The sequence below is a fragment of the Pleurodeles waltl genome, chromosome 9 (genome assembly GCF_031143425.1).
Source record: "Pleurodeles waltl isolate 20211129_DDA chromosome 9, aPleWal1.hap1.20221129, whole genome shotgun sequence".
Taxonomy (NCBI): domain Eukaryota; kingdom Metazoa; phylum Chordata; class Amphibia; order Caudata; family Salamandridae; genus Pleurodeles; species Pleurodeles waltl.
The window spans coordinates 26,347,933-26,373,028 of record NC_090448.1 but is presented as its reverse complement, the minus strand read 5'-3'; the positions used below and the strand labels follow the sequence as shown (position 1 = coordinate 26,373,028).

At 42.2% G+C, this 25,096-nt stretch overlaps 1 protein-coding gene across 2 annotated transcripts in view; it reads right to left on the bottom strand.

Annotated features, from left to right (window-relative positions):
* Positions 1 to 1,188: 1,188 nt before the first annotated feature.
* Positions 1,189 to 25,096, bottom strand: part of CCDC71 (coiled-coil domain containing 71) — a 127,040-nt gene continuing 103,132 nt past the window's right edge. For both annotated transcript variants that reach the window (XR_011198593.1, XR_011198592.1), the window contains 2 exons: positions 21,607 to 21,755; positions 1,189 to 2,385 (listed from right to left, as the gene is read on the bottom strand). The gene's annotated coding sequence lies outside the window, so the exon portion shown is untranslated. The remainder of the gene's footprint in view (positions 2,386 to 21,606; positions 21,756 to 25,096) is intronic.

Below are 25,096 nucleotides of genomic sequence, written 5' to 3'. Positions count from 1 at the left end.
GCCGCTAGAAGGTAGAGGAGCAGCTGGTTCCAGGTCTTGCCAGCGATGCAGGAGAAGGAACAGCCACCACTGCTGTTGTGACAGATGTGTGCAAGGGAGGGTGCTGCTGGAAGGTGGAGGAGCAGCTGGTTCCAGGTCTTGGCAGCAATGCAGAAGGAACGGCCACCGCTGCAGTTGTGACAGATGTGCACAAGGAAGGGTGCTGCTGGAAGGTGGAGAAGCAGCTGGTTCCAGGTCTTGGCAGCAATGCAGGAGAAGGAACGGCCACCGCTGCAGTTGACAGATGTGCACAAGGGAGGGTGCAGCTAGAAGGTGGAGGAGCAGCTGGTGCCAGGTCTTGGCAGCAATGCAGGAGAAGGAACGGCCACCGCTGCGGTTGTGACAGACATGCGCAAGGGCTAGTGAGGAGGAGTGCAGGTGTCTTGCGGGTTGAGGGGAGTTAAGCCAGTGATTGATGTATTGCAGGCCTTGATGGTGTAGGGCTTTGTAGGCGTGCGTGAGGGTCTTGAACGGACATCTCTTCTGGACAGGGAGCCAGTGGGGGTTTCTGAGGTGGGGGAATGTTTATAGATAGTAATGTGTTTTAGAGATCAGTGTTGGGTGCCGTTAAAGGATAGTAAGAAGTTTTTAGGGGTCAGTGAAAGGTCGTTTTAAAGGGTAGTAAGGTTTTTGAGAGTTCATGGAGCAGTGAATAGCAGAGTAGTAGTGTTTTCAGGGTTCAAGAAAGGGTCGCATTAAGGGGTAGCGAGGGGTTAGAAGGGTTCAGGGACTAGGGTTGCTAGTGGCTTTTAGGATTCAGGAAGGGGAGCAATAAGGGGGAAGTAAGGGTTTTTGTGGTTCGGGGTAGTTTGGGACTATGGGTTCAGAGATTGCATGCAGTGAAGTTAGGGGGTTATGAGGGTACACTTAGAGGGACTAAAGAATGCATGCAATATAAAACGACTTAAAGTTTACATTTTTGGATTTGTCATAGGTTATAATGAAGAACATATTACCTCCACAATTTCAAATTGATTGCAAAGTAGTGCCATTTCAAAAGTCAATTTGATTACATAAAACCTTACAAACATGGCAGGTGATGCCAACTGCAGGATGCCATGGTGTAATTTACAAATGTATTTTATCACAAGAAATTTTAGGATTTTTTTTGAGAATTATAAAAAAAAATCTCTTTATTAGAGTACATAGTTCAATTAAAATGCAGTATTTATTATTTGCTTTAACAGAAAGTGTGTTGCAATGTGGAAAAGCTGGCATTAAATTCTCTGAAAACATACATTTTATTTGGGAACTTTACAAACACTGAAATGGTGACTTCCTTATGGCTAAGTCAAATAGTTGGAGCATCATTAACTACGAATGCAAAGAATTCAGCAAGAAGGTGGACTACATGAAATGTTCCTTATTCTTAACAGTAGGTACATTGGCTCTTTGATTCTTCTCCTGTCGACAAATATTGTCTTTGCTAAAGTGCTGGGACATGGATGTAGGTTACACATTTTAAATCGTAAGTTAAGAAAGATGTTAACACAATTCAAATGTAGCCTTTCGTGCTCTATCACAAAAAAGCATTTACAAAAATAAACTCTGTCATATCTCTTCTAAAACTGATCGTTTTACAAAATCTGTCCACAAAACACCTCGGCTTAAAACAGGCTTTCGTAGCTTGCTTGTTTTGCTGATTCAGGGTTATGCATATTTTTATTTATTATTATTATTATTTATTTTTTTGCACACTAAGTAGAACACGGCAGACCTCCAGTAACACTGAAGGGAATGGGTTCTACTGGGAGTTGAGGTACCTCTAAAAACGTCGTTAATTGATTATGACCAAGTCTTGATGAATAAATATCATTTACTCTATTTCTACCTATATACACCCAAACTGCCTCTTTGGTTAAAATTACAAAACTGTAAATGTATTTATTTTTTTCTTTGACTTTTCTAGAACCAACAGTGACACATGTATATGCATTCTTTCTTACTAACAAGTAAGTCCCATCCAACGCAAACAAAAACATTAAATAAATCTACACGTGGACGACTTCTCTTGTTTTCAGGTGTGAAGAAATGTAATTCCTACTGTGCACAAATCCAGGGTGAACCTGTGTTTTGAGTATACTTAACTTGAGTAGTTTTATGTATACTTTAAAGGCAGAGGGAACAGCATATCAGCTATGGTGCCACACATAGGATGAAAGGGGCATTTTCTGCAAGTGTTCATATGTCCAGAGATGGGTGTGTAGGACCATGCAAGTTCACCTATCCAGGATGCAGTCTGCTTTTGCTGCACCACTTTTAATGGTGTCATCTGAGTAGACGTCCCGATCCATCACACAGCCAATCACATTCAGGTATCCGCATTTTGTTTTCTCATCCTTGTTCCTGGGCAGACAGATTGATCAAATAAGTTAGTTACGCAAAGAAGATGTTACAGGAGATAAAAACAAAAATACTGTTCAATTGTTTATGGAGGCTTCTCAGTAACATATGGTACACAACTATCTACTTGTAACAAAAAACTGCAAGATATCAGCTTGCAAAATACCATAAAGAGGGAACATATCTACCAACATAGACTATATTGTGCAACTCGATACCTTGCAAGCAATATTTCAAAGTTCAAATTGTGAGACCACATCATCTTACAAAAGCATTTCTATACTGCAGCACAGAGTAGCAATGTTTTTAAAACTGCAACTGGGAAATTGTATTACTATGCATTTTTTATTTTTATTTACACTTCTACTGTAGATTACTGTATGTTTTGATACATCCTAGTTTAACACCAATTGTTAATGTTTTTTCCATGTTCATTTTGCCCTATTAACAGTTTAAAAAGATTCTAGCCACAATTTGACACTTTATTTAATATATATATATATATTTTTTTTAAGTTCTCGTGAATTGGTCTCACTGATGCCAAAAATGAGAACCTTAAAAAACACAAATGCCTGCAACTCACTCCATAACACAGTATTTCCAATAAATCAGGCATAGCGATAAATGCAAGTTTAAATACAACTTTATGTATCTTTATTATTTTCTGTATATACTTGTGTTCGTATCTGTGTAGTTTCTATATATTTGTTACACTACTCATACTGTAGAAAAAATAAAATATGAAAAAACCCTTCAACTCTATTCCAATCCATTACTTTGTCTCATCTGATACCTCCCATTATATCCTCTACCGCCACTTTCTGATTTATCCCCAACTTCACTGTGCTGCTGCGATCACCCTAAAAACCCTTCTAGACTTCCCCTTCCCTCCTTTGATTCATCCAACATACCACTATTATCTCCCTAATAATAATAAATAGTATTTGTATAGCGCTTAATACCCACTTTACGTTGAGTAGCAGATACCCAGAGCCAGATAGTGGTCAGTCAACTGGTTAGTTTTGCATGCTGTGTGGGGGCTTGTTTCGTTGGATGTGATTATTAGAGGGGGCTACGTAAAGCACAATTACCAGCTGGAATTAATATGGTTATGGTTTCCAAAGAGCTTTAAGGCAGATAGGAATGATATTATTAGATTAACTTGTATACAGATGAGGGAGACGGAAGGTAGAAAGAAGCAGAGGTCGATTTAAAAAAAAAAAAAAACACATAAGTGATTGGAAGGTAAGGTTTTCATGCAGGAGTTTAAGGGTTACAACAGGTTGGGAATTTTTGCTGCAATTTATGGATGTAAACCTGTTGCGTTTTACTCGAAGATACTTTTCACAGTAAAAAAGGAAGCACAGTGACACAAATAAGTATTTTTATATACCCACTACACCATATCATATACTATAAAGTATTGGAGTTTATACAAATTGTATGCACCTTGAACAATAGATCATAAAAAAAAAAAATTCTAAACCTCCACCAACTTAAACAAGGCAATTAATATAGATGCATTGCAGTAACCATTAGTATATTCCATGCCAGGTTTGTCACCCATTCAATGTCTGGTTTGAAAGGCGCCACCCCCTTTATCCGCCTGAACTTGCAGAGCACCCCCACAGAAGAGACACCATGTCCAGCAGAATGGATGTGTCTGGGGTCACATTCTGCTAGGATCCACCTTGCCTACTATGCTATGGCTGTCAGACATTTAATACTAGTACTTACTGCAAATACCATTTGCTGATGGGTAAACAGTCTAGCACCATCCTGCCTAAATTGTAAATTTGCTACTTTGCAAGTATTTGCACTACTGGAAAAGTTCCAACTTACCTCAAACGTAGGGCAATAACAGTTTTAACATGGTACTGTCCTTAGCCTAATTTAACATTTTAGTGATATAATTATTTAACCATTATCAGAAATCACATAATTACCTTTTAAGGAAGAAAAAAAGATACTTAAATAGGTTATGATTATTCTCTATTATTTAGTAAGGCTAGATGGTAAATATTAGTAGGACAAAACATTAGAAACATAGCATATCAAGTTCCAATAACAGATTTGCACCAATTAATTCTAGTAAGCATTATAATTGCTCGTACAATATTTCCATTAAGTGACAGGTGTCCGTTTTCCCTCCTTTATCCTAGTCAATCCAACAAACTCACATATCCACTGCTTGAATTAACCACTTAGATTTCCAATACTAATCCACTTTAGGTTCCAAAGTGGAGCGCTGCTCACCGAAAAGCGATTCATAACCTCGTCGGGGGTGGTAAGTGCTATATAAATACAAACATGAATACAAGCATTGGCAATACCAATAGTTCCGCCTGATGAATGCACTGTCAAGCCAGATCTAAAAATCCATGCACGTTAATGACAGCCCTCCACCCATTTGTGCTGCTGTTAGGTAACTAGATAATTAATGGTGTTTTCTCCAAGCCACATTAATAGCATTGCAATGGCATGTAAATAACCGTAACAGGTAACCCTTAGGAAGCTGGATAAATAAATAAAGCGACCACAGGTGTTTGGAGGGAATGCACTATTTTTGTAGAAGCACACAACTTCAGCTTAGTCAAAACTGCTGCAATTGCCAAAACTGGTGACAGCTGTGCTGTCAAGCTAGACCATAACGAGACCATTTTTAAAATAAGATACTGTCTTGTGTTATCCCTTCAAGACGGCCTTCAAACAAACACTTACACCTTCAGGACATTAAAATATTAGCAATGCTTACAGATGGTGCAAAATAGATAACTGGGCCACAGTTCCTTGATCTAAGGAAGTTGTATCAAACGCCACAGTCTGTTCTTGCATGAGACAACCACTGCAACAAGAAAGAATAAACACGTTGGCAACCAGCTGCTCCTAATACCTCACTTGCCCTCCTCATATCTCCATCTTCCCTCATTATTTGTTCCTATTTGATAGTTCCTCATTCAGTGTTTCTCATCCATTTCCCATCACTCATTTCTCATCTTGTTCTTCACCTCTCACTGATCAGCCCTCACTTCAAGAGCATGAAGTAAAATGGACAAGTGACCAAGGGCCAGATGTAGCAAAGGTTTTTACCCATTCTATGTCTATGGGAAAAAAAGTGTTCGTACATATGGCCCAAAGTTCTAAAATGGACTCAGTTGTCTATTTTAGAGCAGTCTCATTCCCCACTCCTCATATCTCATCCCTATCTACTAATTATGAGCTAAAGAGCTGATGTCATTAGTTGAGCTCAACTTATACAAACATTTCAAAGCTTCAAAACACACCTTGCCTCTGCCAATGTGCCCAGCAAAAAGCAAGTACCTAATACACCATTCTACATTCATTATCATTGGAGGCAGCTCATTCATGTGACTCCGCTTGCATGCGCCGCCGGGGAAACATGCACTCGGTCCGTTGGCCGGATAGGAACAAAGGGTTGGCATGCTTGTAAGCAATGAAGCGGGAAATAACGTCAAACATACAAGGGCTGCTTTTGATGCAAATGACAGTTTGCGGACTAGGTTTGCCAAAAGCAGCGGACCAGTGTATACAACTGACAGCAATCTGTTACTGTCTCGCTGGGGTTTGGTCCAATCCCCAAGCAGTGTCTTCAGAAAGACGTTCACTCTGGAACTTCGCAGTAGAGGTTCTATACTAAGTTGGGAACCTTTTTTTATGTGCACCTCGACAACCCTTGCTCTAATGGGTTGCTTGAATCATTTATCCTTGTGAGCAGTTTAACCAGCTCTGAAACAAGATTAGACACCAATATCACCCTCCCCCCTCTTTAAGGAGGCATGTTTGTGCCCCTTGGGATTGCTTTGCTTCTGCATTAATGAGCAGATGTGGCCAGCCTCAGAGGTCCCTTGTAGACCACATGTGAGAATACATGCATCAAAGACATCCCCGGAGGAGAGCGCCTTTGTCCTGTGCCGATCCTCCCTTGAGCTGAAACTCGCTGTGTGTGCCTTGTGATGAAGCCAAGCCAGAGAGAATCTTTGAGGCCAGATTCTTCATCTTAATTGTATATGTCCAGCAAGAAACCGCCTTAGTTACACTACAGCTTCTCAGAAGCAACACTAGTAAATGAGCGCCATGCCTCTTTGGAATGTCATTTCTACTCACAAAGTACTTAACACTGTCCTGTTTCTCAATCAATATTTGTAAAGCGCGGCTACTCACCATTGAAGGTCTCAAAGGGCTGGGGGGGGGGGGGGGGGGGGGGGGGGGGGGGGGGAGGTGAGCCATGTCTTGAGGTTCTTCCTGAAGATGGTGAGCGTCGTGCTTTGTCTGAGGTACGGGGGGAGTTTGTTCCAGCTCTTTGCTGCAGTGTAGGTGAAAGATCATCCTCCGGCAGTAGTTTTGCGGATGTGCGGGACAGTGGCGAGGGCCATCTGGGCAGAGCGGAGGGATCTGGCGGGGGTGTGGAAGGAGACGTGGTGGTTCAGGTAGGCTGGTCCTGCATGGTGTATGTCCTTGTATGTGTGGATGAGAAGTTTGTGATAACGGAAAAGACCCGCTGGACCACATGGTCTTAAACTAGCTGCTGGTAACTCGTATTGTAAAATAACCCACAGTAAAAATGGCCAAAGAGTACATTGGCTGGTTTACCTCAACAACCTTCTGCACATCCACTTTTCCCAAGTAAATATCCAATAAAAAACAACCTACGTTCCTTCACAAAAGAACCACACAATCAAGTCATAGGTGCAACTATCCTCACCAGGCTTATAGGGAATTGTGTTTGTTTTCCAAACTAGGAATACTCAATGCCTGAGAAGATATAAGCCCACTAACATAGGCAAACACCACTAGCAGAACCAAGTCAGCCAAGCGCACTGCGTGTGCGCTTGTTATACAAAAGCATGAACCTAGCTGGCTAGCAACATGACCTGTACAAAGGAAAAGTGCAGTTGGGCCTACAAAGGTGAAAAGGTGAGTGGGGTTGGAGAAGTGCTAGTGGAAGGGGAGAGTCATCAACCAATCTCAATCAATCAGGAATTATAAAGCACGGTTAATCACCCGGTAGGTTATCCAGGCGATTCAAAGTCCTGGATGCTTACTCAAACAGCTAGGTCTTGAAAGCCATTTGGAATTCCAGAAGTGGGGCGATGGTCCAGAGGTGGGTGGGGAGGCGGTTTCTGGTTTTTGCTGTGACTTCAGAAAAGTGTCCTCCACTACTGCTTCGGTAGATGCGGGGAGGATGGTCAAGTGAAAGTGAGGCAGGGTGTAGTCTTCAACGGTTGGTGGAAGGTCAGGCAGTGGTTAATGCACGCGAGTCCTTGCTTGTATGGTCTTGTGTGCATGGGTCAGCAGCTTGAATTGGCATCTCTTCTGTATGGGGAGCCAGTGGAGTTGCCAGAGATGGGGTGTGATATGGGTTTGTCAGGGAAGGCAGAGGATGAAACTAACTTTGGAGTTCTGTAGTCTGTAGGAGGTGTGCAGCGATTCCTACGTAAAGGGCGTTGCTGTAATCCAGTGGGCTGGTGGTGAGGGCCTTTGTCACGGTGCGTCTAGTGTGTAGGGGCAGACACTTGAAGATCTTATGTAGCATGCACAAAGTGAGGAAGCAGGCAGAGGAGACTGCAGTGATCTGTAATTTCAAGGTGAGCTTCTTGTTAACAAGGATTCCAAGGTTTCTGGCATGGTCAGAGGGAGTGGGTGCGGGTCCTAGGTCTGATTGTCATCAGGAGTCGTTCCATGTTTTGCTGCAATTGCCAAAGATCACAACTTCCGTCTCGTCTGTGCTTAGCTGCAGGCAGTTCTTCACCCAGTCAGCAACGCTGGCCATGCATCTGTGGAAGTTGGTTCTGGTGGTGGAAGGGTCGTCGGTTAGTGAGGATGAGTTGGGTGTTGTCTGCATGGGAAGTCGTGTTGAGAATGTGGGAATCCAACCTTTTTGGCCAGTAGGGTCATATATGCGTTGACGAGCATGGGGACACCACAGGATTCCGAAGTGAAAGGTGGATCCTCTGAGCGCGTCCCCTTGGATGCCGATGTGGTGGAGTAATTCGATTAGCATGTGGTGGGATATGGTTTCGAAGGCTGCTGAGAGGATCAAAGCTGCTGTTTCTCCTCTGTCCAGGAGGGTTTGGATGTCATTGGTGGCTGCGATCAGAGCAGATTCAGTGCAGTGATTACTACCGAAGCCGGACTGGGAGGAGTCCAGTAGTTCTGCTCCAGGTTTGTCATGAGTTGCTTGCTGATGATCTTTCCCAGTACCTTCTCACTGGGAATGAGAGAAGGGAGACTGGCCAGTATTTTTTGGGCTCCCTGGGGTCGGCAGAGTTTTTTTTTTCTTCTAGTTATTGTTCTGTTTTTTTTTTAGTAGTGGCCTGACTTTGGCGTGTTTCCAGCCATCGGGAATTGTTGCAGTGGTGACAGAAGTGTTGAGCAGGGTCTGAGATTGTGTTCCTTGAAAAGGTGACTTTCAGTTTCTCCCTGATTTGCAGAAGGGTTAGAGCTGTTCTGATGAGGAAAGAGTTTCAGATCCTGGGGTATAGACTAAAAAGTCTGGTTTCCTCCTTCCTGTTGTATTTAGTCCCTCGTACTCTGTATCTTACATTGTCAATGTAGACATGGGGTTTCAGCGACCGATGCACTGAAATGTGCAACACTTCACTCGCATACATAAAGTGAAGCATGGCCTGACAAAGCAAATATGCCTAGTTGTTTTAAAAAGTAACACATTTTCTCAGTAACTGCCACGCTTGTGTGGATGGATGGTTGAGTGGTAAAATAAGTCCTGCATAAGTAGATGAGCGAGGACATTGACAGTGTGTGGACAGATACATAGGCAAGAACCTGGACGAATGACTGAGTGAAATATGGCTCGATAGATGGGTGCGTGTAAGCCTGCACTGATACAGAGAAATTACTATTTTTGGTGGAGGAATAAGGTATCTGGAATGAATGTAAAAATACCACCATTATGTCAGTGCAAACATGATAACAAGAGTTGAACACTACGGCTCGAAGAAATCCACAATATAATCAAGAATTACCAACATTATCCAAGCCCAAACATTAAACAAGGGTGTGCACTATCATGCCAGGTATCTCTACAAAATGTCAAGAATTACCCCCACTATGCCATATCAAGCATTATGTAGGGGTACATACTAGATTGCCAAGGTTCATAACAGGTCAAGAATAACAATGCATGTCCATTTTAAACTTCAACCGAAGGCACAGGGCTTCCCAACAATATTCACCCCTTGAGGATCCAGAAATATAAAATTCAGTGTAGAGAGTCCACGGTAATCAATAGTTCTTTACTTTCGTCCCTCACTATCTTCTAGAGATTCTGATGAGTCCTGAGGCCTGTAGCCAACATGCGTTTCGCCATTATGGAATGACCACCATTGACTTCATCAGGGCTAATAAGAGCAAATTACTCAAATTCAGACCACTACACCTAAAAGCAAATACAATTTCAAGCCCCCAACAGAGAAAATGTTATTAAGGAGTATGCTCGCAAATAAATTAAATAGATCAGTAATATATAGAGTATGTAGACAAGGAGAGTACTCTGGAGGCTAATTTATTTTATTGCTTTGGAGAATTTTCCCAATTCTTTTCCTTGTGTGACTTTTTTTGGGCAAGTTAAAAATAGCTATTGTTGCAAAGAGTGGAAATAGGATAGCCATTAGAAATATGTACGTAAGAGATAACCAAGAAAAAACAAAATGGGTGCTGACGAGTGGGACCAAAAGAACAAAAACAGTCTCCAAATGAAAGCCATTTGGTCAGAGGAGTAGAACATGTACCGTGAGACTGTTGGTTGTGTTGCAGAGTACACAGAGGAGAACTGGCAGCCCTCCAGATAGTTAATTGATATATCCAAGCCTCAATGGCCAGTCAAATATGGCAGCATTTCTTTTCAGGGGAATTGCTGGAGATAAATGAATTCCTGAAATAGATGCTCTGCAACCAGGCTGACTAGGCTGAAGCTGTTGGAGTGCTTCAAGAGGCAGCCTTGAACGAATAGAGGGCAAATCCCTCAGCATAAGAAGAATGGACCCTAGGACACTGTTGCCTCTTCCACTGTAGTCAGCACCTTCCCAAAGCACACAGCAGTGGCCTGGCGTGCACCAGTGACCTACTAGCCAACTCTGGGAACACTGCTCTATCCATGGGACGACATCTTACAGAAATAAAAGGTAGTGCTATATAGTGCATCACTAACAGCATATCTGTATAAGACAGGAGGGAAACTTAGAGAGCAGTCTTTTTCAGCTATCTGTCCCCATCTCTGGCCCAAAGAGGTGGTGGTGCTGATGCACATTTACATCAAACACCCTAATGCTAGTCCCAAAAAGACAAAGGCCCTAGACATAGTGAATCATTCATGCTCTGGAACTTGACCGCACAGCAGAGATACCTGTCAGAACTACAATCAGTAGAAGACTCCTAACTTTCCAGTTCATCAGCCTGCAGATGTGCATCTGGAGTCACTGTGGTACCACAAGTGACCTGCAGCAGGCTTTTTTCTCCACTACTTTTATTTAATGTCTATGTCATATGGTGGCGGACTGAACACCATCAAGATAGATGCACAAAGAAGCATGAATTGTGGGGGAAGACCAAGGAAGAACAAAAAGGAGGACGACCCACACTGCCATTAATGTGCTTAGTCTAAATACAATTTAGCTTGCTTCAAGTCTACAGTGTACCATGTCCTCCCGGTAACGGTGCTTTGACTCCCACAAACCCAAAACCCCAGTTTGTGCTTCCCATCTTTAGGACTGGACCATTACTGTACTGTAACCTCCCCCTCAACCATGCTGACTGCAATGTATCGCCTGGGCACAACCCTACCTGGACTTTGATTTTTACTGCACCGGATCTTTTCTAAACTGGCATGAGGATTGAAATAAGCACACATCAACCTTGGGCATGGGCCACTATACCAAGGCCTCCTTGATGACAGCAGGCTTGTAGTGGCACAAGTATGGTTCTTTCCACATTCCACATTCCTCCGCCCGACTGATCCTCAACATACCCCGCCGAAGTCACATCTCCCCTCACCTAAAGGAACTCCACTGGCTCCCGGTAGACAAGAGGATCACCTTCAAACTCCTGACCCACGCTCACAAGGCACTTCACAACACCGGACCCTCCTACCTCAACACCAGACTCAACTTCTACACTCCAACACGTCAACTCCGATCCGCCAACCTCGCCCTCGCCATCGTACCCCGAATCCAGCGCAAGACATCCGGCGGCAGATCCTTCTCCTTCCTCGCCACCAAGACCTGGAACTCTCTCCCCACATCTCTTCGCCAGACCCAGGACCTCCTCGCATTCAGAAGGCTCCTCAAGACCTGGCTCTTCGACCGCTAAACCAGCAGCGCTCCCCCCCCCCCCCCCCCCCCCCTCAGCGCCTCGAAACCCTGACGGGTACATAGCGCGCTTTATAAATACTATGATTGATTGATTGATTGATGGGCCTAAATCTCCTTCCGAAAGGGCGAGTAAGTAGCTACTTCATTTGCTATGCATGGTTGTGATTGGTAGAGTGGTTTGTATAGTGTTGCCTATGTGGGCAGAGTTTTGGTTTTGCATGCAGGTCTCAGAGTTGTGTAGTGAACTTTCAGCTGAGCCACCATACAGCTTGTAGCGGCCAGATATGGAGAAGTATAATTGCATATGTGTACCACAATTCTCTTACTATCTAACTGAGATTGTACAACCCAAAGAAAAACTGTTTTAGTAAGTCTAAGAAGCCAACCCAAAAGTGGAGATGGTATGACCATTAGATAACCATATCAGCAGGTCTAGTGCTCACCTGCAGAGACGTCACAACTCCTGAATAGACACAAGCAGTGCATCTAAGAATTACACATTTTACCCGGGGCAAAAATGCAGTATCCACATCACTGTGTACTGCTTTGGCGATCAAAAGCAAGAAAACAAGGTTGATAGCCCTGCAGGCCTAAGTGGTAGTTAGATTTCAGCCAGCTATGGGTTAGGAGGCTGGGTAATGGAGAAACGGACAGGGATTTGGCATCACGTGCAACATGGAAGATACCACAGGAAGACTCTTAATGGCTCTGCTCTTCACCTGGATGCACAGAGAGGGGAGGTTTAGCAAAATCTTCCCCAAGGTGGAGAGGGGAAGCACCATCAGCTGGAGCACCTGGGGAGGAGGCTAGACTGGGACCTGAAATGATGATCACAGGCCAGCTCTGTGTTGGAGGGGGGGGGGGGGGGGGGGGGGGGGGGGGGGGTTGGAAGTTGGGCAATTAACACAAAAAAAAAAAAGGAAATTACACAAAAGGCAGTGGCTGTACAATTTACTCCTGAATTCAGCTTCCCTAAAACAGTCTTGTAATTTGCATATAGAGGGTAACATCAAAAACTACATTGGTCAGGGTTAAATTTTAGCAAGAACATATGGACAAATATGAATAATAGAGGATAACGCTCTTTAAAGGAGGAGGCCACTTCAAAGGTTGGCCAAGGGGCCCGGCAGATTCCTGCTAGGCGTTCAACACCTTTCAATTCCCTCCAGTCTTTGAAGTTAAACACAACTAACCAAAACACCAACCTTAAGCCTAGTTTCATGTTATGGTTGGGCCTGACCAGCAGATGGTCATGCACATGTCTGGTTAAATTTCATCCATGGTCTTTGGGGCTTAATGCTTCCACCCTTCCCGGCAAAGCCTTGTCAATGTGTATAAGCAAGGAGCCTCCTGACTCAAACACAATCCTTGCCTGCGCCCCCTTGTGGAGAATAAAAAAAAATATATATGTAATTGCTAGATGAAAAAAAAAAATTCAGAAATTTGCCAAACTGACCAGCAGCTAGAACACGATTCACAATGGTTGATTGTGGAGCTAATGCTGGTTATCTTGGGACTCAACCAAATGTAAGTATCCTTTTTCACTTCTATACCCCAAAATAATGCAAAGACTGGTTGGCATAATGTATGTATTTCCACATACATCTGAGCAAAGAATTTCACAAAGCAGGACTATCAGCTGCACTGGGGCAACAATGCACTACATTATGGGCATTATTCTAGCACAGCTTGGCTAGCACCTTCATGGCACAGATGGCAACAGAATATTCTTCAAGCGTCCGGAGCCTGCAGGGTGCATCCCATGCTGGGTCTTACACATAAAGAGGTGATGGAAGCCAGCAGCTGTTTCAGCAGAGTCTTTAGAAGATGAGCTGTGGAGCAGGCCCAGCTGTGTGCCTCCCTCCCTTCCCCCCTCTCACTAAAGAAAAGCAGATCAGACAGGCCATGGTTCTCGCCAATAGGCAAGCTCGTTGCCTAGGCAACCGTCTCATCAGGCTCGGCTGCCTTCTCACACACAGGCATAGCAACGGGAGGGTGGCCTAGATTGAGGAGTCTTTAGCACTGGAGCAGATGATAGTGCCTGATGCCCTGGTTTAAGAGACTGGTTAGGTAAGATCAGGGGTCTCCAACCTTTCCAACAGTAAGCGTTACTTCTGTTCAATGAAAATCATCCAAGCTACTAATATTAGTGCCAAACACATCAGAAAAGATTATATTAGTGGCCACCCTATGCAAGATTACCGGCTGTGATCACCTCAGTGCAGGTTTACCAGCAGTATTGTGTGTAAAAAAAAAAAAAAAAAAAAAGTCAATTTTGAATGCCTCTACGGATAATACACAACAGCCGGCACCAAGGTAATATTACTAAGGTGATAATATTAGTAATGCATCTCCCAATTCTGCATGATTACCATTTATCAAAATGTATATTAATAAAACCAAGCAAAATGTAGTAGGCTGCACGACACACAGGAGAGCTACTCACAGCTAGTTGGAGAGCTAGCAGTAGCTAATGAGCAACTCGTTGGAGAAGCCTGGGCAAGATGGTACCCAGGACTCCCAGAGAGGAGGGGGATAAATCCCCCTTTAGGACATTGAACATCCTGCCACCTAAACAAAGCCCCTTTTAAATGCCCTAAGTTGTGTTGTCAGACCCAAGATCTTGTCCTAGGTCCGGTTTATTTACCCTTTGGCTGAATTACTCAGTTTAAACTTCACATATCTTGTCCCTTTCAGTTTTATAGCTAGTGCATCAGCTATGACATTGAGTCAGTCTAATAGGTATTCTGGCAAATATCAGAAAAGACAGACACCCAAAATTGTTTCATATTTACTGATTGGAAGTTGACTTCAAGAGGGAAAAACTTTACACACACACATTCAGAGACCTTTTCGGAAACCCACAATCCACAAAGCAAAAACCTTCTGCCCTTTGCAGAAAATGGGGGATGAAAAAGTTAGGCAACCAGAATAAATTCTTCCCATCAAGCTCGAAAATGTAATAGAGAAAGCACAACTATTTGGCTCAGTGTTCAGCTTTGTCATACGTCTAATAAAAAAGATCCAGAGTTTCAAGGAATACAATGATTTCCTTCAAGCGCTAACATATGTTTATCACCCCCAACAGAGGCCCACTGAGACTTCCCATAAACTGACAGAGTCCCGCTCAGCGATCTTGCAATGACTCATAACAAAAATCTTACAGAGAAGAGGCCCATTGGAAACAAATTGTTTTTACCCACTGATGCCCACTGACAACTTGTGGGTAGTACACTGAATCAAATGGACTTTAAATCCACCCACTTAATTGCTCAATTTAAGTTTTGTAATTTAGAAAACGAGACAGCTTTAAAATCGTTTATGCGTGCTGGACAACAAATATGTCAAAGATGGAGGTGAACAAGCGTCTAAAGTATTGGAACCTCTTTCAAATATCATAGGAAACGGGATCTGTAAGCCTCCAAACAAGCAGTGTCCATGACAAGCAGTTCCAAGTGTTGTTTTGAACTGTGCTTGCATTGTCCATGGAACCGCGCACGATAAACCATATGACACTCTTAAAGGGCATATGGATTGAATGGTTTGGTTATTAATAGGTTCATATCCTGTTTAGATAATTCCTCACAAGACATTTTAAAAAGCCACTTTGCTTCCCACTGGCAAGTGCTCCAAGACTAGTCTTGCTCCAAATCCATTCAATTTTTCAATTTATCCTGATTATCTCTACTCCAGTGCTTTTCAGTTTCAAACAATTGGTTTGCAGAGAGCATTCAGCTTTATTTGAAAGTCAAATGCTCACGACATCTATCTTACACAAACTATTTATGGAATTCAAGTACAGATGTCCAATCACCACTTTAAACTTCACCCACTCAAAACTGAGTTGTTGCTCATCTCACTACTTCAGCATAGCATACTACTAGTTCAATTATAGCTTGAATTCCTGAGTATCCTGGACAAAATGTGTGCCCTAAATGGAATCCAAACATTAGTAGCCCTACTGGAAATAACCAATGCAAACTTTGACTCTTTCAGGAGGTAAAACTGAATTCACCTTAAAAGGAGTGGTTCCGTTTTTAGGTTCATGCACACTTATGGCATTCCCTACTTATGTGCACACCATAGGTTTTATCAGGCTTTTTTTTCTTTTGTTTTGTTTTTAACGTAGCCCTACACGCTGCAGCTAGGTTGACATCTGGTAGTAAACGCTGCAACCACATCAGGCTAATCCTAATCTCTTATTATAGTTCGACAAAATCCATAAGCGTATGGAAAAAGGGCTGTATAATTTTACATATTTTGAGGAAGCAGCTCCTTGAGAGAAAAAAAATAAAAATACTTTAAAGCAAATAATGGTTATTAAACAAAAGCATTGAGAAAAAGTCCATGCCTTATGCATATCCAATAGAGGGGACTCACCCAGGCACTCAAAGTGGGAGTGTTTACATGTGAATATATACACAAGGAAACAGATCACACATATGCATGATAAAGAATATTTAAAATGACTGGAAAGTGCTATGAAAGTATAAAGCAATGAGGCCCTCCATCAGATTACCATGCAACATCTTCACTTTCCGTTGGGGTATTTACTGCTGAGAACATGTGAGCTCTCTGAACATCCTTAGCTTACCCAGGACATTGGGGAAAATGTATCAGAGGGGTGGGCAGTCTGTGTCACTGGTCAAGCATGGTAGCCATGCATGATTGGCTAAAAGAGAGGAGGAGGCATGACATCTAACAACCATTGGCCTACCCAGGATGAGAGAGCGGGTGGTATTATTTTCCTACAATCTGGACCAAGGAGCAACAACCATCTGTAACTATTTCCTTCCTTAAAATGTTAGTCTCCTAATCTCACCAGGTCTGCCAAGGACAGAAGGGTGATGGGAGCTGAAGGCTCTAAGCTCCCTGGCCTGGTCTTGGTGGACCCACCACAAACTAATATACACACAAACGCAGCATAACCATTTGTAGGCCAAGAAGCAACTTGACTCGCATATCATCCATCTCCTGGGTCCTACCGGCACCACATTCCTTCACCACACCTACGTGCTGATGACAATTTACATGATCCTTTCATTACACTGTTGGCTAACAAAGGTATACTTTAACACTAAGAGGCAACTGCATTTAAAGGTCTAATTTGTGATGCACAAGTGCAAACTTGAAACTCAACAAAATTAAATCACTGTTACTTACCTCTAATCCACAAAGCAATGCTACACAGTGGCATTATTTGTATTTAAATTTGACCAAGGAAGTCTATAACATTGGTACAGGATCGGAACTGGTACAGGATTCAGTTCCTTCTGGGGCCACATTCTTCTGTCACAAGCATCATTCTCACATAGCATGGTACTCATCCTTAAGGCACAGATGGAACAGGCGAAGGGACACATGCTTTCTATAAGCCTCTAGAGGCTGCAGGATTGCATGAGGTGCCAGGTCTGACATATGACAAGGTGATGGAGCCAGCAGCTGTTTCAACAGGGTGATTAAAAGATGAGCTGTGGAACAGACCCAGCTGGGTGCCTCCCCACCCCCTTCTCAAAAAAGAAAATCCGATCAGCCGAGGCCAGGGTTCTCGCCAGTAGGCAAGCTGGTTGCCTAGGCAACCTCCTCACCAGGCTCCTCTCCCCGGGCACACAGAGGCGTAGCAGGGGGAAGGCTGGCCTAGACTGACAGTCTCAGGGATAATGCATCTGTAACACGCACACAGGACCCCTTGAGACCTCTCAGAGGAGCTAGAGCCCTTGTGCCGAGCACCATGAATCCTCCACTGATGCCCGAGGGCTGGAAGTAACCACTGCCCGGGAATAACTAGGCTGCCCTATGGCTTTCCTAATTTGGGTGTGCAGGAACCCTAAAGCGCAGCCATAGGGGCGTCTGGAACATGCTGCTTTCCTAAACAAGCCTCTTTTCAAGTGTCCTATTATTCTCGGTTAGATGCAACGCCATTTTCCTTGGTCCACTTTACCCTTTTTTACTCTTTAACCTGTATCTGCACACTACACTGCTGAGCTTTGAGGGAGTGCAAACGCTATTTCAAGCCTCCAAGCGATGGCTATTCAGACAAAGATGCAATTCAATTTCAATGCAATTCAAACCTCCCCAAAGCAGGGCAACAAGATTCCATTCCTCCTCGAGTGTCTCATCAGGTCAGCAAATCAAGTAACCGGCTCTCAAACATGGAAGCAGAAGGTATCTGCAGCCCAGACCCCCAACACCCCACGCCCCCTCCCCTCCTAATAAAGCAGTTTACCCTCATGAACCAAAAGGACATTCACAACCACAAGGGTACTAATGTCCAACAGAGCACCAATACAGGTATTCTTTTTATGTGATTAGCTAACATTCTGCAATCAATCGGCTCACCAACAACAATACAGCAGTGTTTTACAGGCAAACTGATAGGACATCTTCACCCCCCCCATCCCCCTTTCCGAAAAACCAGTGAAAATACTAAATCGCTTTAAATCAGGGCTTCTAGGACACTTCAAACATGCTCACAGTTTTGTCTGTTGCAGGCTCATTCTTGAGATCATTTCTGGTAGGTAAACTCAGAATATTAGCCTTACCAGTACGAAGAACTTTTTAATGCCGCCCCCCCAGTTGAAAAATAAAAATCATTGGGCCCCCCCCCCCTCAGAAATTTTCACAATTATTTTAGAAAGATGGCAGTGTTTAAATAGGTCTAAACCTATTTAAACATTGCAGTTAAGTACTGTTACCTTTTTAAAACTGCAATAACATACTTTTGCTTAAAACAAAGGCATGTTGTCTGTATAATATTTCTTTTGGCCAGAGTTTGGGCCCCCCCCCCCCTGGGATCACTTGAGGCCCCCCAGTTTGAAGACCTCTGCTCTAAGAACTGTTAAAGAGGCGCCGCTCTGAAGTGTGGAATGTCACATACTAAAAATAAATCCCTGAGACAATTAATGGGAGATATCTATATGTATGACATCTTTACCACCGGCATGCAACACTATTAACATACCTAAATGTGCCCGAACCATCAAGGATTGTCTTTTCTTAGAAAATTAACAATATTAACATTACCAAAATTGACTAATATCTAAAATGTATGAATTGACATTCATTTAAACAATTGAAATGCTACCTCGTCAGAAAAGGGAACTGCCTTGTCTGGTAAAAAACTGTGGCTGTTTAAGTGGGGACAACATCAGGACTGCCCAGGTCATGGCAAGCAGAGCTCAGATTCCCATAAAACACATCTGCAGGTATTTGTACATATTAAAAGAAAGTGGCAGCGCCAACTCTGCCCAAGCCTGGAGCCGTGGGGGCCCACTCTCACCTGAACAAAACCCTGCCACGCAAGTGTCTCAAGACACCTCTAATGACCACATCTAAGGTGCTCTTGGGCTTTCAGGGAAAGTAACTGAACTTGCATTCTTAAAATGCATTGTATTCAGGAATGAACTGAGTAAGTCACTTCGACGTAACCCCACATTCATCAGGGACGTAACCCCACACACAGATCATACACATTCATCAGGGGCGTAACCCCACACACAGATCATACACATTCATCAGGGACGTAACCCCACACACAGATCATACACATTCATCAGGGGCGTAACCCCACACACACAGATCATACACATTCATCAGGGGTGTAACCCCACACACAGATCATAGTGCAACAGCAAGTTCATCACCCTTCGGCCTTCAAAAAAGCGATGGTACTTGTGAAACACGCGTGACCAGTCTTTGGATTATAAGAAAGTGTTACAGTAACTAAAGACTACATTTTAAATGTAGTATTAAATTCTTAATGTTTTTTATTTACCAGGTGGAAGACTTTAAGTGCCTGAAATGTTGCTACTGACGGTGCACAAAGTGTACATGGACGAACTTAAATGTGATATGAATCGTGTGACAGAGATGGGTACATTTATTAGACAATCAAAATGTATAAACTTAAAAATAAAATAACGTTGCTTGTATTTGCTGACTGGCACCACATTTTTACGCATTACACGATTATCTGCTATGCAATAATTAGCAAACACGCTCGTACTTATTTTCTACATAAACAATGTACATTAATGTATAATAATGTGTGCACTATATTATATTTTTATAGCACTATGCAGATAAAGAAAGATTTAAATTAGATTGCTTAGAAAATAGATACTCAACCCTTTTTCCTTTTATTACATACCGAGAGAGTATTGCATTAAACTGAAAGATAAAACCAAATACTGAAAGGGTAACAAACAGGTGCTCAAGCAACATTCTTTACTCCTACAGATGTAGATAAGGCTGACTGCCCATCTGTACCTTAAGGGCTATTGCAAGTCACGGAGGGGTCTCAGGACCAGAGAGGCACAATCCAGCCTGTCCTTGGTATGAGGACACTGGGAAGCGACCCCAGAATCCACCACCGCCTGTAGGTTTTCGTGGATGTCCGCATCAGTCAATTCTATGTTATCCTTTGTCTCAAAGGGGACAGGAGACTTGTGAATCACTGTGGCCTGCAGTGGCTACTTAGAAGTTCCTCCATGGTGGACCACTTGGAGAATCTCTGTGTCTGGCACAACAAACAAATACTTTAAGCTGCATGAACAGCCTCACTCCAGACACTGGATCAGCCTTATTAAAACATAATCTAAGATTCCAACCTACCGCCCACAACCTCATGGGACCTCAAGGGTTCCTGCTGTCTCAGCTTGTATGCTGCAACATACACTGTACTTGCTGCAGAGATCTGGCGAACCAGTCAGACTCACATTTTCATTATTATTGAAATAGAACTTTGATTTAGTCACTTACCCCAGTCACCTTTACTATCTCCAGGTCACAGGTATACAGAAGATGTCAACAGGACAATCTTGTGGGATGCAAAGCGATATTTGTTAGAAGTCATCTGAACGTGCTCTTAAAATTAAATGGTTGCGCAAATTTGAAAAGGTGTCTGGACAAAGCGGTCCATGCACCAAGGATTACTGAGTGGAAGGATCTGAGCACGTGGTCTGTATTGACAAGTCTTGGTTACGAAGATGCTATAGTAATGATCGATACAAAGGCCTGCATTCTAGATTTGTCAGTGTTGGTTTAAGTATCAGCTCATATTGATTATTAGCGAGTGATGGTGCAAACCCGGGTATATACACTGAGCATTGCTGACGGTGCAGGTCTAAACATGCACTGATGATTGAGTGATGGGGAAAATCTCAACATGATTAAATATTACCGAAAATTAGTGCAAATCTGGGCATGCTCCAAGTAATCTTGAGCTGTGTCCAAATGTGGCCATGCAACCCAGACTTTTAAGTGATGGTGCAAATCTGGATCTGTGGTCAAGATTTGTGAGAGAAGAGCAAAATATGTATGCCATATAACTGAGTAGTTTTGAGATTCTGAATTCACACAATTGATCGGAGTCTCGGTGGCTCAAATCCTCTGAGAAGGTTTTCTGTATGTAGTTTCCTCTTAATATTTCTTTGTTCACCAGACAGGTTTCATTTCTCTGCGTCTACTTACAAACAACCTCAGCGAGATTAGGTGCCACAAATAAAGTTTTGACCTACGACCAAAGTCCTCTTCCTTTGGAAGGCAGTACTTAAAGTACTTGAAGGTCCCAGTTTCTACATCCTGCGTTACTGTATAATCTGCAGTTCTAAGGCTTAAGAGACACCGACAACAAACGTGTTAGTTATTTTAAAGCATGCCAGAATGCCTGTAACTCCATCTCTTCTGTACATGCCTGCACCATGTATTAAAGCTCCGAAAGATCACATAGTAAGATGAATAAAATATATGGAGCTATACATAATATTAATGATTAGACATATGGGCTTTATAAATGAAATTAGATTAACATTTCATGACCTATCCACTGTGCCCCACATAAAATTAATTCTCAAATGTTATAAGTGCCTCAACTTACTTGTCAGAGTATCCAGGAAGGCTTCTGCTCTCATCAAGTTTACTAAAGGAAGTCATAACGGTGTGAGTGTTTTCCTTTCATCTTGAGGGATGGCGAAGAGTCATGGTGGATCCGCAGTTTGCCTGAAGACGAGGGCAGAACGTGGTCACCTACGATGGAGAAGAGAAATATAATGCTGTCTCCCTCGTTTCACTGAGGTCTCCAACTAAGTCTGGAAGGAAGTGGATTTTAGTCAGGACAACGCGAGTGTTTGCATGTGTATGGGTTAGAAGAGCAACTGAGTAACTTTGCAGCAACATTTGAATCCCTCTTTGAGTTAGGGCTTGGAAACTTAGAAATTGGACTCATGATATATAGACACCTTGTGAATTGTGAACAGCACACTTTAATGTCACATTTGACTAGTCACCTCAGTGTCGCTCAGGATTAAAGAGTTAAAGAACAGTCCAACAGGTATACCTGGGGCAAGATTTGCATTAAATCTTTGATGTGCTCAGCCCTAACCAACACATTAAAAGGCAAAAAAAGAAAAAAAATGTTTCCATGGGCAGCATTATTTCTGAAGGATGTGGAAAATACTCGCAAATTAGTCAGTAATTGCTTGAAGTGAGGCACACCTACTCAAGTGGCATTAGAAACACATGTTACGTGAATCTGGCATGAAGAGTGGACTGATAAAGCCAAGCTCATCTCTATTTTGTCCCTTGGCACAGTTACATCATGGCCCTTCCTCAAAGTCAGATCAACCACCAGAAGTGCTCTAGAGAGCCTGGAAGACGCAGGACCAAGCAGCTTCGATCTACGTGTGGGACATTCATGGCCAGGTCCATCATACTCTCGTCATATCCATAACTGAAGGAAAACCTGTTCTCTAATTCTACAATCCATTAAAGATAACGGTAAAAGAATCGTTAAGGATTCTTCAGCATGGCAAAATAAAGGTTATAGAGCTGCAAAGTTCACTTACCTGGGGAAAAAAAAATTTGTTTATAATCCTCATTACATCAAATTGAAGTGTCAATTACATGTTTGATATTTACAGTGCCAGCTGATGAAAGCATAGGAGCTTAAATGAATCTATCGTAAATGAGCCAGCACATCACTGTAAAAGTGCTTTCAGTAAAAAAAATATTTTTACAAGCTAACTAAAAGAAAGAGTCCATTCTTTTTCCTCTAAATCTGGAGAAATATTCAGACGAAAAAGTTAACGCTGTGTCCACTTGATAAAACACATGCACAGGAGTGTGGATGAGCATCGCTGGATTGTACAGGGGAAAAAAAAAATACTTAGGTGCACACAGCAGAAATAAGAGATTGCAAGAACGGTATTTAAACAAGTGATAATCCCAGCAGGTAGAACCAGAAAAGGCTGTGGGGTTAATAAATTCAGTGAGAAAATAAATCAGTGCCTCACTGATGAACATTGCAATTTACGTCAAAACTATTCCATCCACCACTTGTACCAACCCATTTCATGCCCTTAACTAGAAGGAAACGCACAGGCTCGGAGATTGTTAAAAGCACCAATTTATTGTACGTTAATAGAATTGAATCATTTACATTATTAAATAAAACAAAAGGATCACTTCATTAAAAAAATGGTTTTCCAGTTAATACAAAAATACTGAAGCTGCTCTTCACTTTACAATGTAATTGCTGAATAGTCTAACACTGAAAGTGTTTCAGGTAAAGCTTCACATTATTACATTTAAAAAAAAATAATCCCAAAACAGTATGTACAACCCAATTGAATAGTATAACATTCACTAAGCCAGACATGAAGGAGCCCTAGCTCATAATGACTTTCACACTGCATAATACCTTATTTTGCAACATGAACTGTGTTTATAGCAAAACACATTTATAAGAAATTTGAAAAAACATGACTGAAACAGTGAAAAACCAGCAAAGATGTTTATGTAAATTTATAATGTGAAAGACAGACTTTTCTTCTGCGCCAAATCCATGTATGTTGCAGCATGAACAAATTGGTATTAAAGGTAGGTGGTTAGGGACCGGAACTGACCTAGGAACAAGTGCTCTCAACCATGAAACGCCTATGGCGTGTCACCAGTCAGCAAGATAGTTTAATGAGTTCAGCTCTTAACAAAAACATTTTGTACAACCATAAGGTGATCTGTTTAATTCCAAGCAAGGCAATCTCAGCCAGTTACCCTTCTAGGAAAAGGCAAACCGATTACAAAATACATTAGATAAAACTGGTGATCAACAGTTTGTCAAAACAGGGTAAAAGCACCATATTTGCTTGCCCAGCCACAATTTAAGAGCGATGTGACATATACAGATAGCTCACTTGAAAACCTACTGTAACAAGAGGTTGGGGCTACAATTCGGGACCATTTAAGTGGGGCACTAAGTGGTTATTTGAAGAAAGCAGTGCTCCACAATCGTCACAACGCCCAAGTTTTGTATTTTTCAAACAACTTCCAAACGCTTGCAGTGTAAAGGTTCTAGATATATCCAAATTGAGACTGAATATCAAAATGCAAAAACAAATACCCTTTGCCAGAAACTGGAAAATATTAACCCTCAAGATCTGCTGTCAAGTACAACACAAGGAAAACACAGGTCTGGGTGACAAGGCAAGAAAGTTACAATTACGAACGAGAGGAAAACAAGCATTTGCAATGAAATGGGTCTCAAATTACGTCAAGTTAGAGCAGTTAGCTTTGTAGACTCCTAACTGGACTTTTATTGCCACATTAAATGAAAAAAAAAAAAAAAATGAAAAAAAAAAAAAATGAAAAAAAAAACGGAAAAAAAAAAAAAACGGCGCGAGCGTGCTGCGAAATGAAGAGAGAAAGTAGTCCAGAAACAATAAGGAAAACATGGAGCCTCGTATGTTTCCAGTAGTTTACCGGCACTCTTAAGGAGGACTAAACATCGGAAAAGGCATGACGTATGCATGCCTTTCACGAATGAAAAGAAGCGGATTTTAAAAGGAAAGCCCACGAACCAATGAAAGTGACTGACTTAACATGGGCGTGGTTAAAATCCCACTAAAGAGATTAGAAGAGGGACGGAGCGCTTTGCGCTCGCCCCTAAAAAAAAGGCATTTAATGTACAGATCCAAATCACAAAACAATGGCAAAAGTGAACATTCCCATTTTCGAACATGATTTTTATTGAAGGGTATTCACATCTAGTCCAAATTCAAAACTGATGGTTTGAACTAGTTGAACAATTGTTATTTTCTGTGAATTGCATAGAATATTAATGTGAACCCCCGCTACATTTTTATGAACAGCAGTAGGTTTTTGTCTAACAGGGAAAATATATTTTCTTTTTCAATAAACCTTATTTTCATGCTTGATCTTAACATTTTTTTTTTTTGCCTCTGATTTCAAGTGTACACAGGTTTAAACATCACCAGTGTATTCCGTTTTAAACAAAATAAACAAGTTTGTGCTTTTTCTCAACTACATAGAACAAAGGGTTCTCCAAAGACAAAAACGCTTACAGGTACATC